General features: G+C 45.4%; 1 protein-coding gene across 1 annotated transcript in view; it reads right to left on the bottom strand.

Annotated features, from left to right (window-relative positions):
• LOC127456163 (RNA-binding Raly-like protein) overlaps positions 1-17173 on the bottom strand; it is a 124042-nt gene that overhangs the window by 38667 nt on the left and 68202 nt on the right. The window lies entirely within an intron of this gene.

Here is a 17173-nt window from a genome sequence, read left to right as displayed (position 1 = left end):
CAACAACATATGAATCCAAAATCCTTCTGTGGTCCGAGGAAGACACCAGCTTTGGCCTTTGCCTCAGACAGCTTAGGGAAAAAGTCTTGAAGGTACTTGAAGGCTGCCGACTCCTTATCTAGAGCTCTGACAAATTGTTTCATAAAGGCCCAATTTGATGTGCAGTGGTGGCATCAGCACCTTCCAGGGGTCCACCAGTGGCTCCCACTTGACGTTGTTCCTCCCAACAGAGAACTCAGTCTGCTGTGGCCAGTCCCACCTGTGGTAGTGTGCCTTGGTGTCCCTGCTGTCCCAAAGGCAAAGATAGCAAGGAAACTTGGTAAAACTACCTTGGTGTCCCATCAGGAATGCCACCATTTTGAAGTCTCCTATGACCTTCCAGCCATACTCATCATAATTCAAGGTGTCCAGCAAAGTCTTGATGCTGTTGTAATCCTCTTTGAGGTGCATCGAGTGAGCCAGGGGAAGAGATGGGTACTTGTTACCATTATGGACCAGCACGGCTTTGAATATTACATGTTAATTTGGATTCATATGTTGTTTTTTTCGGACTTTATGTGAACGAAAAGCCCGTTTTCTCATTGGAAATAAGTAAATTTCAAAATATCACTGTCCTGGACACAAAAGCAAAGTTTGTGGGGAATAATCTTTTCTATACTTTCATCAGAAAGGCTTTATTGCCAAGTATGCTTACACATACAAGGAATTTGTCTTGTTGACAGGAGCTTCCAGTACACAACAATACAAAACAGCAACAAGACTTTTAAAAAATAATAAAAAATTGAATAAAAAATAAATAAATATTGAAAAGAAAAAAGTATATATAGAATACACAATAGACAATATATATATATGTATGTGTGTGTGTGTATATGTATGTGTGTGTATATACACACACACACACACACACACACACACACATATATATATATATATATATATATATACATACACATACATACATACACACATACACATACGTAGAGCAAATCTAAATACAAATCGGTTATATACAGTGCAAGGGAATGTAATGGTAGAAGAGGCAGGATGTGTTGGATAATATAAAAAGACTAAGCTGTGTATTGCACATTAATTATTGCTCAATGGGGCAGTTTTAACTGTTCATGAGATGGAGATCCTGGGGAAAAAAAAACTGTTCTGAGGCATAAGCAATTAGGAAATAACACTTACTACCCAGGAACAAAAAAAATAAATAACAATTTGTTACACAGTGTTACTATACAGTTGCTAGGGTATTGCTATTGTCTATGGTTGCTAGGGCATTACTAGGCAGTTTCTAGCATGTTCTGACTGGTTTCTAGGGCTTTGCGATAGAAAATTCAATATTAGGCAGTAGGCACATCAGTGGAGTCTCCACATAACCAAACTTTAGCAGATGTCTTCTTCACCCACAGCATCAACCTAAATGCTATTCATTTTGAGCACAAAATATATATTTCTAAAATTTAACACCCATGTGCTTAAGCTTTATGGGTAAGTGGGGTATTGTTGGTCTAATGGTGAAAGATTTGGGCAGCTAATGCAGAGATTGTAGGTTTGATCCTGGGTAGGGATGAACTAGAGTAGATATAAGATTGAGAATGAAGCCTAACCCTAGCTTTTTCCTCTGTAGTTAGTTACCTTGTAAGTTTCAAACAGAATGTGTTTTGGATATATACTATTAGAAAAGACATGTGAGGGGCCTGGGTAGCTCAGCAAGCAATGATGCTGACTACCATCCCTGGAGTTGCGAGTTCAAATCCAGGTTGTGCTGAGTGACTCCAGCCAGACCTCCTAAGCAACCAAATTGGGCCAGTTGCTAGGGAAGTTAAAGTCACATGGGTTACCCAACTTGCAGTTGCAATATAGTGGTACTCGCTCTTGATGGGGTGCATGGTAAGTTGTGTGTGGAGATTGCAGGAAATAGTGTGATTGCCTCCACACAAGCTAAGTCTCTGCGTTGATGTGTCCAGCAAGCCACGTGATAAGATGTGCATGCTGACTGTCTCAGAAGTGGAGGCAACTGAGATTTGTCCTTCACCGCCCGGATTGAGGTGAGCAACTGCGCCACTACGAGGACCTAGTGAGCATTGGGAATTGGGCATGCCAAATTGGGGGGCAAAAGAGGATAAAAAAAAAAAAAAAGACAAGTGAACCTTCTCAAAGTGTGTCCCTCTCAAAAGAGAAATACAGTAAGCTGATATGGTTTTGATGTGATTAAGTGACTTTGACAAACATGCTTAGATTAATAAACACAACAGATGTATTTCACAACAATCAGCTCTGGTGACCAGGCAGACTGAATCTCTAGACTGATACATGGATAGATGTACTTCATAAATCTAGAAGGGCAAAGCTGCAACATTAAACATCCTGGTTACCTGCATAACCTCCATTCCCTGATGGAGGGAACGAGATGTTGTGTCGATGTAGTGACACTAGGGGTCCCTATACGAAATGCCGCAACTGGCTGAACTGTGTTACCTGAACTGGTGGTGTGTGACGGGTAGACTACTGTGTGTTTTGTAGCCAGCGCACCAAGCCGACACGTAACCTCCCCCAGCACTGTTATGAGTGACGAATGGCCCTTTAGGGACAAGTCGACTACCCAAAAGATAGAGACGGGCTAGCCCACTCGTGACCTCTTATCCCCTTTTTTTTCCTCTCCCCCCAAAAAACTGAACTAACCGACTGGGGCCACCAGGTAGAGTCGGGGGGAGGGGGGTGTCCCTCCCAAGAGGAAGACACCGCGGAGACCACATCCTGCCCGGGGGGGGGGGGTATTTAAGTGGAAATACATCACATGGACTTGCCGAGCTTTGTCGGAAGTATGCCATGTGGAGAAGTCCCATGGTAGGTCCTACCCTACAGGGGAGGAGTTACTACAAGCATGGTGACTGGGGCAGAGGGGCCTCTGCCCAAGGAAGACGCAGTATACCAACAGGGAAATGAATTAGCGGAAGATCTACGTCGCATGGGGTTACCTACGGGGAACCACCACATGCAGAGCACCTACCCCAGTACAGGGCTTAGTTAGCACGTGCACTGAGCTTGCAGCAAGTTTCTCCACAAACTCATCTGCCACAGGGCTCGGAGGAAATCAAGCAGGGAACACAGTTTGTGAACACTACTGGGAGTCAATGGCGCATGTCTTCAGCTCAGGGGAGGTGAAAGGCGCTATGTGCAAGCAATAAACCCGGCCAGCTGTCCCGGACTTACCTGCTTGTGCTTGCTACTACACGGGACGAAACCGGTTCCACCCGGAGATTGTAGAACCTCGCAAAGGTGTTGGGTGTTGCCCAGCCCGCTGCTCTGCAAATGTCTGTTAGAGAGGCGCCACTGGCCAAGGCCCAGGAGGCCGCTACGCCCCTGGTAGAATGGGCCCGTAGCCCTACCGGGGGCGGCACGTCCTGGGCGTGATATGCCATAGTTATGGTGTCAATGAGCCAGTGGGCGATCCTCTGCTTGGAGACAGTGCTTCCTTTCCACTGTCCACCAAAGCAGACAAAGAGCTGCTCAGAGACTCTAAAGCTCTGCGTTTGATCCAAATAGATGTGTAAAGCACGCACCGGACACAACAACATCAGGGCTGGGTCTGCCTCCTCCTGGGGCAGCGCTTGCAGGTTCACCACCTGGTCCCTAAAAGGGGTCGTGGGAACCTTGGGCACATAGCCCGGTCGGGGTCTCAGGATCATGTGAGAGTAGCCCGGACCGAACCAAAGTTTCGCTGACAGAGAACGCTTGCAGGTCTCCTACCCTCTTGATGGAAGTGAGTGCAGCCAGGAGGGCAGTCTTCAAAGAGTGTGCCTTAAGCTCAGCTGACTGCAAGGGCTCAAAGGGGGCTATCTGTAGACCCTGAAGAACTACAGAGAGATCCCATGAGGGAACAAGGCGCGGTCTGAAGGGATTCAACCTCCTGGTGCTTTTAAGGAACCTGATGATCAGGTCGTGCTTCCCTAAGGACTTACTGTCCACTGTGTCATGGTGTGCCGCTATAGCGGCTACATACACCTTTCTGCAGGAAGGAAAGCACTGATCCGACTGCGCGTCTCTGGGGGTCTTTGCGTCGGGAAGAACACCACTTAGCAAACAGATGCCACATAAAGGCATACAGCCGCCTTGTAGAGGGGACCCTAGCCTGAGTGATCATGTCTACCACCGCGGGTAGAAGACCGCTTAAGGCTTCTGCGTCCCGTCCAGGGGCCAGACAGTTGAGGATGCGAATGCCCACTTCCCTTAACGGGGCAAGGGCTGCCTCTGCGACCTTCGTGAAGACGCAAGGGGACAAGGACAGGCTGAAAGGGAGGACCTTGTACTGATATGCCCGACCCTTGAATGCAAACCGCAGGAAGGGTCTGTGTCGAGGTAGAATCGAGACCTGGAAGTACGCGTCCTGCAGGTCTACCGCCGCGAACCAGTCTTGATGCTGGACGCTTGCCAGAATGTGTTTTTGCATCAGCATCTTGAACGGGAGTCTGTGTTAAGCCCGGTTCAGTACTCGCAGGTCCAAGATTGGCCGAAACCCACCGCCTTTTTTCGGTACAATGAAGTAGGGGCTGTAAAACCCCTTCTTCACCTCGGCCGGAGGGACAGGCTCTATTGCATCCTTCCGTAGGAGGGTAGTGATCTCCGCACGCAAGGTAGCAACATTCTCGTCCTTCACCGAGGTGAAGTGGATGCCGCTGAACATGGGCGGACACCTGGTGAACTGAATCGCGTAGCCGAGTCGGACGGTCCGGATCAGCCATCATGACGGATTGGAAAGCGCAAGCCATGCATCCAAGCTCCGGGCGAGGGGTACCAAGGGGACAATCTCATCGGACATACCGGTAGGTGGGGCCGCACGGTGGGGCGGAGCCCAAGGTGCAACGCCATGTTGTGGCCGTGCTGAGTTCAGGGACATCGTAGCACTTACCTGGCTCCTCGTGACCACCCCTGGAACAGCCTGGGACGAGGGAGGAAGAGGCCTGTCCTTTGACCCGTGGAGACTGTCACATCGTGGGTGGATTTGTGCCACAGCTGGGTGCGAAGGGCGGGAAGACCACTGCTGGAGCGCCAAACCTGCAAAGATGAAATGGTGGACGGTGGTCATGATGACGGCCGTGCACACTGGGTATGTGACTCAGGGAATGAGGAAACCGCTCTTTTGCTGAACTGTTGGGTACCGCTGCCACTTGAGCATGTGGCGAAATTAAATGAAAAGGCAACAAAATATACTCCTCCCAGCCCTCCACCGGGGGATGGAGTGGTCTGTTTACCAGCTCCAAGGCAGTGGGTTTCATTGTCCCTGGGTCACCCGTCTCAGGGGCGCTTCGAAGCCTTTCGTGGGTTCTTGTCGGCCGGCCGTGAGACGGGTGGCGTCTGCTTCCTGTGGTGGGCTCCACGCCGGGGCCGGGCCGAAGGGGCAGGGGGACGACCTTGGTGATGAGCAGGCGGGATGCGGGATCTTGTGCCGAGCCGGGGCAGGATGTGCCGGATTGCCTCCGTCTGCTGCTTCACCATCGAGAACTGCTGGGCAAAGTCCTCGACGGTGTCGCCGAATAGGCCAACCTGGGAAATGGGGGCAGCAAGGAACCGTGCCTTGTCGGCCTCACCCATCTCGACCAGGTTGAGCCAAAGGTGGCGCTCCTGGACCACCAAGGTGGACATCGCCCGCCTGAGAGACCGCACCATGATATTCGTCGCACAGAGAGCGAGATCGGTTGCCGAGTGCATCTCCTGCATAAAATCTGGGGCGGAACTACCCTTGTGCAGTTCCTTTAGCACCTTGGCTTGGTGAACTTGCAGGAGAGTCATGGCATACAGGGCGGAGGCGGCTTGTCCAGCGGCACTGTAGGCTTTGGCCGTCAGGGCCGATGTACACCTACAGGCCTTGGACGGAAGCTTTGGGCGCCCATGCCAGGTGGCGGTGCTCTGCAAGCATAGGTGCACCGCAAGCGCCTTATCCACCGGGGGAATCACTGAATAGCCCCTGGCTGCCCCACCATCACGGGTAGTGAGGGAGGGGGAGCTGAAAGATCAGGACCGGGCAGTAAAAGGTGCCTCCCACGACCTTGTCAGCTCCTCGTGTACTTCCGGGAAGAAAGGAACTGGAGCAGGGCATGGCTGCTTTGAGCGGCGCCGCAAGCCCAGGAACCAATCATCGAGCTGCGAGGGTTCAGGGGAGAGCGGAGGGTTCCACTCTAGCCTGATGCTCGCGGCTGCCCGGGAAAGCATGTCCGTCATTTCCGCGTCAGCCTGTGACTTGGCGACCGTACCCGAGGGGGGGAGCCCAGCTGAGGCTTCCACGTCTGACTGGACAAGCCCAATCTCTGATGCTGCGCTCAAGAGCTCATCAGCTTCGCAGGCTCCGAACAAGAGGTCAAACTCGCCATGCGACGAGCCGGCGGACTCATCCGGAAGCCCGATCTGGGCAGACGAGCGTGCTGGGGAATTGGAGGTCCGTGGGGGGATACCCGGCGGAGGTGGTCCCATTGGGGTCCCCAAACTGCCCCCAGTGCTAGTCGTGCTGGCCTCTTACCTGTAGGTTTCTTACGAAAGCAAGCCGCGACCGCAGCGTTGCCATGATCATGTTCTCGCAATGAGTACATGATCCATCCATGAATGCTGTCTCCGCGTGGTCGCGCCCAGACACGAAAGACAGCGATCATGACTGTCAGAAGTTGAGAGATAACGACTGCAACCAGGAATACACACAAACGGAAAGGCATCTTTAAAAAGATGCGTCTTTAAAAAGACGTTCCACGTGTGTCGCGCTTTTAGAGAAATATACTCTTTTAGAAAAATATACTCTCTTATTTCTGCCGAAGCGCCCAGGGGCGTTCTCTGCAGTGCACCACTGCAGAGTAGGGAGAAGCCGCTGAAATGCGCCGTCAGATCCAGCAGAGGTGAATGAACAGTCAGCTCAGTAAACATCGTCCGTTCGGCTCCGAAGAGAAAATCTGAATGAGTGGTGCATACCAGTTCCTTTTATACCCATATGTCCGGGGGAATGATATGCAAATACCACTCGCCAATTTTCATTGGCCTTTTATCAAAGACCAGAGGTGACATTGACAAAACGTTGAGTGAGTGACAGATAGGGAACATATGTTGCATAAATATGCAGCTCAGCATACAGAGTGATGAAACACTCTATTGCAGAGTGACAGCATAAATTGTACACTGATTACAAGTGTATCAGGGCTCTATAGGTTTAAAGAGAGAGAGAGAGAGAGACAAAGCCATTAAGCTGCTAATCCACAAATCTGTATGCTGACAATAAAGAGTTGACAGTTTTACTAACACTCTTTTAGAAGCTGCTCTCCAAAGTGGTGAGTTCAGTTGCAAATTGGGAAGTATTTAGTTTCTTGTGTGTCCCTTTCAAGCTTTTTATTAAACAAGCTTTACACTGACTCTGCTTAATTAGTACTTGGAGAAGGCAGCCATGTTGTTTTGTAATTTTTGTATTGGCAATGTAATTGTTGTTGTTGCCACTCAAACATTTTTGGTGTCTGAGGAAATGGTCTCTTAAATAAAATAAAAGTCTCATACAAGAGGTCACACAAAGACTTCCCAGACTTCCTACACTTTCCATACAAAGAATACCTTTTTATAGACTTTTTAATACCTTTTTATTTTTATAGACTTGCTTTTATTAATATGTGAATTTGTTGTGTATTACTGTGTGTTACTTTTATTACTATGTGAATATGTTGGGTTTTACTGTGTATGTTTTTGATTTTATGTTTTGTGAAGCACCTTGTGCTTATTTGCTAAAAGGTGCTATATAAATAAAATTATTATTATTATTTGATGTTGCTGGATTTTGACAGAATTAAAATGTATTAATCCATACAGTTTTTTTTTTGTTTGTTTTTTTTGGCCTTACTTTGTGGTAATGTTTGGTTTCTTAAGGCTTATCACAGCTAAAGAGCAAAGAACAATGAGCAATGAGTGTGTGCTACCTTCTGTTTAACCCCATTGTTGGTTATTAAATCAGTATAATGTTGACTCAGGACTTCATTAGCTCCAGAAGAACATGGTTTGTGCATGTGCTCTCTGTGGGTACACCTAGGTTTAAAAACCAAGGTTTTAAAAGTGTGTGCCTGCTGGAGAAAGAGAGAGATATTTAGGCTATGAATTGTTTTTAGGTGGCCATGTGTATATTTAATATTAAGAATACATTTATTGAAACTATTTTTTTTTATTTTTTTTAAAGATTACTGTGTTGTAAAGAAACTATGCTTGTTATGATTTCTATGCAGATAGTACCCCTGCATTAAAAAAATAAAAATAAAAAAAATCTTATTTTCACTTATTTTGGTGAGGCAAATCCCTTTTTTTTAGCTTGATTTTTCAGACCAGGTTACCTGTTTCTCTTGCAAGATTCACCCTTAGCACAGAGTACTGTTATTTTAAAACATTTCAGTTTTAGTCCCTGCTTATAATATCAATACAAATACGCATACAAAGTCTCATAATTCAAGTTGTGGAGTTGTGGGTACATTATTGACAGTGTCAACCACAAACTCCTTAAAGCTGGCAGACACAGGCATATTGGTCTGCACTGACTGGCATATGTCCTGTATTTAGTTGTTAGCAAGTTACAAGCTACAAAAGCTCTCTAGCTTACCCACTTTACCTTCACCACGGGGTTCAGTTCTTGGACCCTATTTATTCTGTGTTTTCTACTCCAGATCACCTGGAACACTTACCCAATTTCATGGCTTTTGTTATTACTGCTATTCTAAAGACTTTCAACTCTTTTTTTGTCCTCCTAGATGAAACACATTATAAACTGTACAATACTGTCACCTCATGCTCCATAGCATACTGATAAAAAATTAGAATGAGTACATTACAGTAATGGTACAGGACTGTACCACTACTGTAATGAGCTACTCATCCTCATTGTACAATCAATCAGACAATTCCCTCCTTTTCAGTCTTCTAGCATTAAATATACATCCAAAATGCTGCCATTAAAGGAATATTCCAGGTTCAATACAAGTTAAATTCAATCGACAGCATTTGTGGCATAATGATGATTACCACTAAAATTAATTCCGACTTGTTCGTCCTTTTTTTTCCTTCTTTTTTTTAAAAAGCTAAAAACAAGGTTACAATGAGGCCCTTACAATGGAAGTGAATGGGGCTAATTTTTGGAGTGTTTAAAGGCAGAAATATGAAGCTCATAATTTTATCAAAGCACTTACATTAATTCCTCAGTTAAAACTCCTGTATTATTTGAGCTGTAAAGTTGTTTAAGTCATTATTTTTAGTCATTTTAAGGTTTTAGGGTTTGTTGACATTACATCATCAGCTGTAAATTTGGCTATAACTTTACAAAGAAAAGGTTGGTAAGTGATTTTATTAAACTAAAGTCATGTCAACACGTATATTTTTCATGTCTTGTGGCTATACTTTTGAAATAGTGAATATTTACATGTTTACAAATTGGCCCCATTCACATCCATTGTAAGTGCCTGACTGTAACTGCCGTTTCTGCTTTTTTTTAAAGAAAAGGAGGGGCAAGTCAAAATGAATTTTTGTGGTAATCAATACTATGCCACAAATGCTGTCAATTGAGCCAAACTTGTATTGAATTCAATCGAAATGTTTCTTTTAGCTCATCCAAAAACCCTGCCATTATCTAGTGTGACTCTATGTTCCCTATATAACATCAAATATTTTCATAATAAAAATCTAGGGCCAATCATGAACAAAGAAAGTTTTCAGAATATTTTATAACAAGTGTCATGATTTAGCCAAGAAGGGCATGTTGCTAGATAAAATATTTTCTGGTCCTGGAAAATATTGCTGTCAAACAAATGCAGTTCTAAACCTAACAGTTAGATTGTGCATGTTACTGCACAATTAGACATAAATACAATCTCCATATAAAAGATCTAGACATGTGGAGCTGGGGAGGTGAAGGGTTTCAGAGAAAAATCTAACAGTGCGCTGCAGTGAAAGCTTACTTGCAAACTGAAATGTTAGACAAAGAGAGAATCCAAGCTGACTGGCTACCCGATTACACGTCAAAGGATCAGATGTGAGCAAGCTGATTGACTAACAGATAACAAGTTAAAAGAACCTATCAGCTCGCACCATTCAGAGTTTCATGCCTGAACGTAATAATTTATACAAGATTTACAATAACTAAATCATAATATTATGCATGAATGTGAACAGTGAATCTCAGGCATAGCTGATAGAAAACAAGATGTGCATTGTTTGTCCTGACAATGACTTAGTAATGAGGCACTCCCTTTGAAATGGCTCATGTTTGCCTTGTGGTGTTTTATGTTTCCCTAATGTGTCCACAGGTGTCATGAGTTAGTCGCCAATCAAGGTTTTCCTGTTGGGTGATCGCTCATGGCTCCATCGCCATTACTGGAGACATTTCCTAACCATTCCACTATGATCTCCCATACTCTATCGAGAGCCTAGTTTCTTTTGTTTTATTTGAAAATAAAAACTTGGTTTAACCATATTATGCCTCAGGATCTTCTGACCAAACAGAATAATCTGGACACCCCCTGGCAGAGGTGTCCCAAGCCACTACAGCAGAGTCTCTGGGTGTTTAGTAACCATGTGGAGGAAATTGTGTTTTACTTGCTAAGGTTCCCTTACCCCCCTGCGGTGCTGGGTCATCCTTGGCTGGTAAGGCACAATCCCCACATGGACTGGGCTGGGAACTTGGTTCTTTCTTGGAGTTTGTTTTGTCTTGCAGGCAGAGCCAGTGGATCTGGCTGGGGTTCCTCCAGTCTATTGTGACCTCAGAGCGGTCTTCAGTAGGTCCAGGGCCACGTCTCTCCCTCCGCATCACCCATATGACTGTGCCATCAACCAGTTGCATGGCACTTCTCTGCCGGGGGCAGAGGCTGTACTCTCTGTTGGCCCCTGAACAGGAGGTGATCGATAAGTATATCAGGTAGGCTCTGGCATCAGGCCTCATCTGCCCTTCCTCCTCACCAGCCGGGTTGGGGTTTTTCTTTGTGGAGAAGAAGGATGGGTTGCTGTGTCCCTGCATTGACTATCAGGGGCTTAATGACACCACCATTAAGAACAAATATCCTTTAGCACTGATGTCTTCGGCCTTGTTGCAGGGAGCAACCATCTTTACTACTGCAATGCCAACCACCTGCATTTAACACCCCAATGGGGCATTATGAATACTTAGTCATACCCTTTGGGTTTTCTAATGCTCCAGCCATCTTCCATGCACTGGTAAAGTGCTGAGGGACATTATAAACCATTTTTGCTTTGCGTACCTGGATGACATACTTATCTTCTCCCAGTCTCTCCAGGAACATATCCAGTATATCATAAGTGTGTTGCAGCGCTTGCTTGAGAACCACCTCTTTGTTAAGGCAGAGAAGTGTGCGTTTCACACCAGGTCAGTTACATTCCTGAGGTTAGTCCTCTTGTCCGAGGTGGTATGTGTTGATCCGGCTAAGGTAAGAACCGTCTCTAGTTGGCCAACCTCAAATTCCCACAAGGCCCTGCAGAGGTTCCTGGGATTTGCCAACTTTTACAGAAAGATCGTTAAGAATTACAGTCATCTTGTCACACCCTTTACAGATCTGACTTCTACCAAAACTGCTTTTATCTGGTCTTTATAGGCTCAATCAGCGTTTAAGGCACTCAAGTCTTGTTTCACCACCGCACGATCCTTGAGTGCCCCAATCCTTCTTGCCAGTTTGTGATGGAGGTCGATGCATCAGAGGTGGGAGTAGGGGTGGTTCTCTCTCAGCATTCCCCTGAGTATGTGAAGATGCACCCCTGGGCTTCTTATTCCCACAGTCTAACAACCACAGAATGGCACTGTGACATTGTTTTACACCAATGAGCCAAAACATTATGACCACCTGCCTAATATGCTGTTGGTCCTCCACATGCCACCAAAACAGCGCCAACCCACCAAGGCATTAATTTTTACAAGACCCCTGAAGGTGTCCTGAGTTATCTGGCACCAAGGCATTAGCAGCAGATTCTTCAAGTCCTGAAAGTTGCGAGGTGGAGCAGCAGTGGATCTGACTTTTTGGTCCAGCACATCCCACAAATGCTCAATCAGCTTGAGATCTGAGGAATTTGGAGGCCAGAGCAACACCTTGAATTCTTCACTATGCTTCTCAAACCATTCCTGAACAATGTGTGCAGTGTGGCAGGGCGCATTATCCAGCTGAAAGAGGTCACTGCCATCAGGGAATGACATTGCCATGATGGTGTGTACCTGGTCTGCAACAACGTTTAGGTACGTGGCACGTGTCAAATTGAAGTCCACATGAATGGCTGGACCCAGGGTTTCCCAGTAGAATATTGCCTAGAGCATCACACTCCCTCCACTGACTCCATCTTCCCACAGTGCATCCTGGTGCCATCACTTCACCAGGTAAATGTTGCACACATACATGGCCGTCCACATGATGTAAAAGAAAAAGCGGCTTATCAGACCAGGCAGCCTTCTTCCACTGCTCCAAGGTCCAGTCCCCCACTTTTAGCCTACACCTCAACGGAACTTTGGCTGACATAACAATATGCACACTTCTGGTAACTAAACCCATGGTAACTAAAAAAACAATGTCATAGCATAAAACAACATAATTAACATTAAACGGAACTTAAAACATAACTATAATCCCTGGAGTATGTTTTAATCCATATTCTGTTTGCACAATATTATCAAGGTAAACTGTTTGCACAATGTTATCAAGCTTATCAAGTAAAATAACGGTGTTTTAAAAGCTATGTCGGTTTAGTGTTATTCTTCTTTGAAGAGGGAAATTTGATTTAATTCATGGTAAGACAAGATTGGTATAGAAAGTCAGTCATAAATTCAGCAGAATTAGACAAAGTAGGATAATGAACAAATATTGTTTTGTATCCTATTATTGGGGATGAGGAAATAACTTAATCCCTTTATCAAGTCACACAATGTCAAAAGCAACATGCTGCTTTAAAAAGGTATAAAACACAGGGCATATTGTGCTTGTATAATGTTGTTAAATGCAGACACAAACAATAAAATGACTGTCAAATGATTTAATAGACACATAAAAAGAGGGACTCACACAGTTTTCCAGTAGTACCCAAAACCGAAGAAAGCTGCCTCATCAAAGGTATGAGTTAGCTGTGAATATAATGACAGTCTCTCTCTGTTTCAGTGCAAAAGCAGATTTGAATCTCTTTAGTTAGATTACTTCAGCACTCTAACTGTGTATGTTGATAAATAACTAGTCAGTCACCGTGATTTTGACAATCTTGGAAGCTGGTCTGGTATAAATTGTCCATATTAAATTTTTTATTATTATTATTATTATTATTTTTTATAAATTATTGACTGCGAAATGTTGTTTGATGATGTCACAACCAGCCCAATTTGCTGCCCCCCCTTCAAAACTCATCCCTGCACTGGTGCCTGGCAGGGTGGGTCAAACATGGTGGTCTGCGGCATCCTCGGCTATATTGTGCTCAGAATCGGACCACAGGATCAGATTGTGTGAAAATTGCATTCAGCAGTGATTTTGTGGGCACGTGTGCGCCATTGCCTGATCTGCATAATTCCTTTAGTGATTTTGCCACTAATGAGCACAGTTAGAGCATGCAAATCATGCTTAGTGAATCTGCCCCACAGAGATTGTATTGAAATGCTTGTGTTGGGATGCACTGTGTAGACTCTTCATACAGGTCAGGACACCACTCTCTTGTATACTCTCACTTCATCCACAAACACACAAATACACCAGGCCCAGCTCCTAAGGACACATGTTTCTGCCTTTTACAAAGAACTCTTGCTGCCAACTTGGATATTTACAACAAGAAGGAAATTCCAGAAAATGCACATTGTGTGTATAATTTCATAGCCATACAAGCCATATTGGGTACTGAAATCATGTAAGTTTTGATTGTCCGAAACTTTGCTGGGTGGGAAATGTAGAAACTGGACCTGTTGTAACTTTATTTAAATATCTCTGGTATATACCAAGCTACTGAATAATTCATGTACCATGTTATTTATATAGTACTCCAGTATGCTTTAAAGCAGTGGTTCTCAATCCTGTTCCTGGAGGCCCTGGTGGGTAGTAACTTGCTACATTTACTCCGTTACATTTACTTGAGTACATTTTTGGAGAAAATTTACTTTTAAGAGTAGGTTTAATAGTGGGTACATTTTACTCTTACTCAACTACATTTCTAATGTACAAAAAGTACTTTTACTTCGTTACAATGGGTGACGATTCTTTCGTTACATTACTTGTGTAAATTAAATAAGTTTGATTAAAAATGTAATTTATTGAGAGATTTTTGAATGGGACTTTTACGACAGAGGAACATTAGAGTATCCATTTTTTTTCAGTGCTGAAATTTATCAGTGCCTACTGTATAAATCCATGTAAACATCCGCGTTACGTGCCTTGCTCTGCCTATTGTGAGCGTGTTTACTGGAGCACATCTCTGTTTTTCCAACAATTGTTTATAGACGGATTGTTTCACTTTTATTTGACTATATCACAATTCCAGTGTGTCAGAAGTTTACATACACAAGTTAACTGTGCCTTTAAGCAGCTTGGAAAATTCCAGAAAATTATGTTAAGCCTTTAGACAATTAGCCAATTAGCTTCTGATAGGAGGTATACTGAATTGGAAGTGTACCTGTGGATATATTTTAAGGCCTACCTTTAAATTCAGTGCCTCTTTGCTTGACATCATGGGAAATTCAAAAGAAATCAGCCAAGACCTCAGAAAAAAACTGTGGACCTCCACAAGTCTGGTTCATCCTTGGGAGCAATTTCCAAACACCTGAAGGTACCACATTCTTCAGTACAAACAATAGTATGCAAGTATAAACACCATGGTACCACGCAGCCATCATACCGCTCGGGAAGAAGACAAATTCTGTCTCCTAGAGATGGACATAGTTTGGTGCGAAAAGTGCAAATCAATCCCAGAACAACAGCAAAGGACCTTGTGAAGATGCTGGAGGAAACAGGTAGACAAGTATCTATATCCACAGTTAACCGAGTCCTATATCGACATAACCTGAAAGGCTGCTCAGCAAGGAAGAAGCCACTGCTCCAAAACTGCCATAAAAAAGCCAGACTACAGTTTGCAAGTGCACATGGGGACAAAGATCTTACTTTTTGGAGAAATTTCCTCTGGTCTGATGAAACCAAATTTTAACTGTTTGGCCATATTGACCATCATTATGTTTGGAGGAAAAAGGGTGAGGCTTGCAAGCAGAAGAACACCATCCCAACCGTGAAGCATGGGACTGGTACACTTCACAAAATAGATGGCAACATGAGGAAGGAAAAATATGTGGATATGTTGAAGCAACATCTCAAGACATCAGCCAGGAAGTTAAAGCTCGGTCGCAAATGGGTCATCCAAATGGACAATAACCCCAAGCATACCTCCAAAGTTGTGGCAAAATGGCTTAAGGACAACAAAGTCAAGGTATTAAAGTGGCCATCACAAAGCCCTGACCTCAATCTGATAGAAAATTTGTGGGCAGAACTGAAAAAGCGTGTGCGAGCAAGGAGGCCTACAAACCTGACTCAGTTACACCAGTTCTGTCTGGAGGAATGGGCCAAAATTCTAGCAACTTATTGTGAGAAGCTTGTGGAAGGCTACCCAAAATATCTGACCCAAGTTAAACAATTTAAAGGCAATGCTACCAAATACTAACAAAGTGTATGTAAACTTCTGACTCACTGGGAATTTTTAAATGTATTTGACTAAGGTGTATGTAAACTTAAAACTTCTTCTACTGTACAGAACTAGTGATCTAAAGTGATCTTTCTACACTGAAAATACTGTAACTGAATTAAGAATCAATGCAGGACTTTAAAAAGCTGTGAAAGCGAAGGTAGCCATTAATAAAGCATAATCTTGCTTCGTTTTATTCAGCATTATATATGATTAGGCCTGTGGAATATTGCTCACATTTTTCACCATAATAATGACTAAATACTGGTTTCCAAACTTCTCTTCTAATTTACGGCGACCGACGAAGGTCACGGCACGGTCTCTCGGGTGGACGATGGCCACACTAGTGCTCCAGGAGCACCACCTTTGGCTCAACCTGGTCGAGATGGGTGAGGCCGACAAGACACGGATTCTTGCTGCCCCCATTTCCCAGGCTGGCCTATTCAGTGACACTGTCGAGGACTTTGCCCAGCAGTTCTCGGCAGTGAAGCAGCAGACAGAGGTGATCCAGCACATCCTGCCCCGGCGCGGCTCAAGATCCCGCACCCTGTCTGCTTGTTGCAAAGGGTGTCCCCCTGCGGTGACTGCACCGGCTCCGCCGCAGCCCATCCCTTCGGTCCCGGTGTGGAGCCCACTGCAGGAAGCAGACAACACCCGTCTCACAGTCGGCGCCTGAGAACCCACGGAGGTCGTCAAAGATGGGTGACCCAGGGATGAAGGAACCCACTCACCTGGAGCTGGTAAGAGGACCACTCCATCCCCCGGTGGAGGGCCGAGCGGAAAATCTTTTGTTGCCTTTTTGTTTGATTTTGCCGCATGCCGAAGTGGCTGCGGTACCCAACAGTTCAGCAAAAGAGCGGTTTCCTTCCTCCCTGGGTCAAATACCCAGTGTGCACGGTCGTCATCACAACTACTGTCCACGGGTATTTTCTTGCAGGATTGGCGCTCCAGCGGTGCCCTTTCCGCCCCTGAGCGCCCAGCTGTGGCACACACCCACCCCTGATGTGGCAGTCTCCATGGATTACAAGGACAGGCCTCTTCCTCCCCTTTCCAGGCTGTTCCAGGGGTGGTCACAAGGAGCCAGGTAAGTGCTTCGATGTCCCTCACCTCAGACTGGCACCTCGAACTCCACCCCGCCGCGAGGCCCCACCTGCCGGTACGTCCGACGACATTGTCCCCTTGGTCCCCCTTGCGCGGAACTTGGACACGTGGCTTGCGCTTTCCAATCCGTCACGATGGCTGATCCAGACCGTCCGACTCGGCTACGCGATTCAGTTCGCCAGGCACCCGCCCAGGTTCAGCAGTATTCACTTCACCTTGGTCAAGTGCGAAAACGCTGCTACCTTGCACACGGAGATCGCTACCCTCCTACGGAAGGGCGCGATAGGACCTGTCCCTCCAGCCGAGATGAAGAAGGGGTTTTATAGCCCCTACTTCATCGTACCGAAAAAAGACGGTGAGTTGCGGCCAATCTTGG

Source organism: Myxocyprinus asiaticus, chromosome 18 (assembly GCF_019703515.2).
Source record: "Myxocyprinus asiaticus isolate MX2 ecotype Aquarium Trade chromosome 18, UBuf_Myxa_2, whole genome shotgun sequence".
Classification (NCBI taxonomy): domain Eukaryota; kingdom Metazoa; phylum Chordata; class Actinopteri; order Cypriniformes; family Catostomidae; genus Myxocyprinus; species Myxocyprinus asiaticus.
Note: the sequence above shows the minus strand (reverse complement) of the source record. Positions and strands in the feature narration are given on the sequence as shown.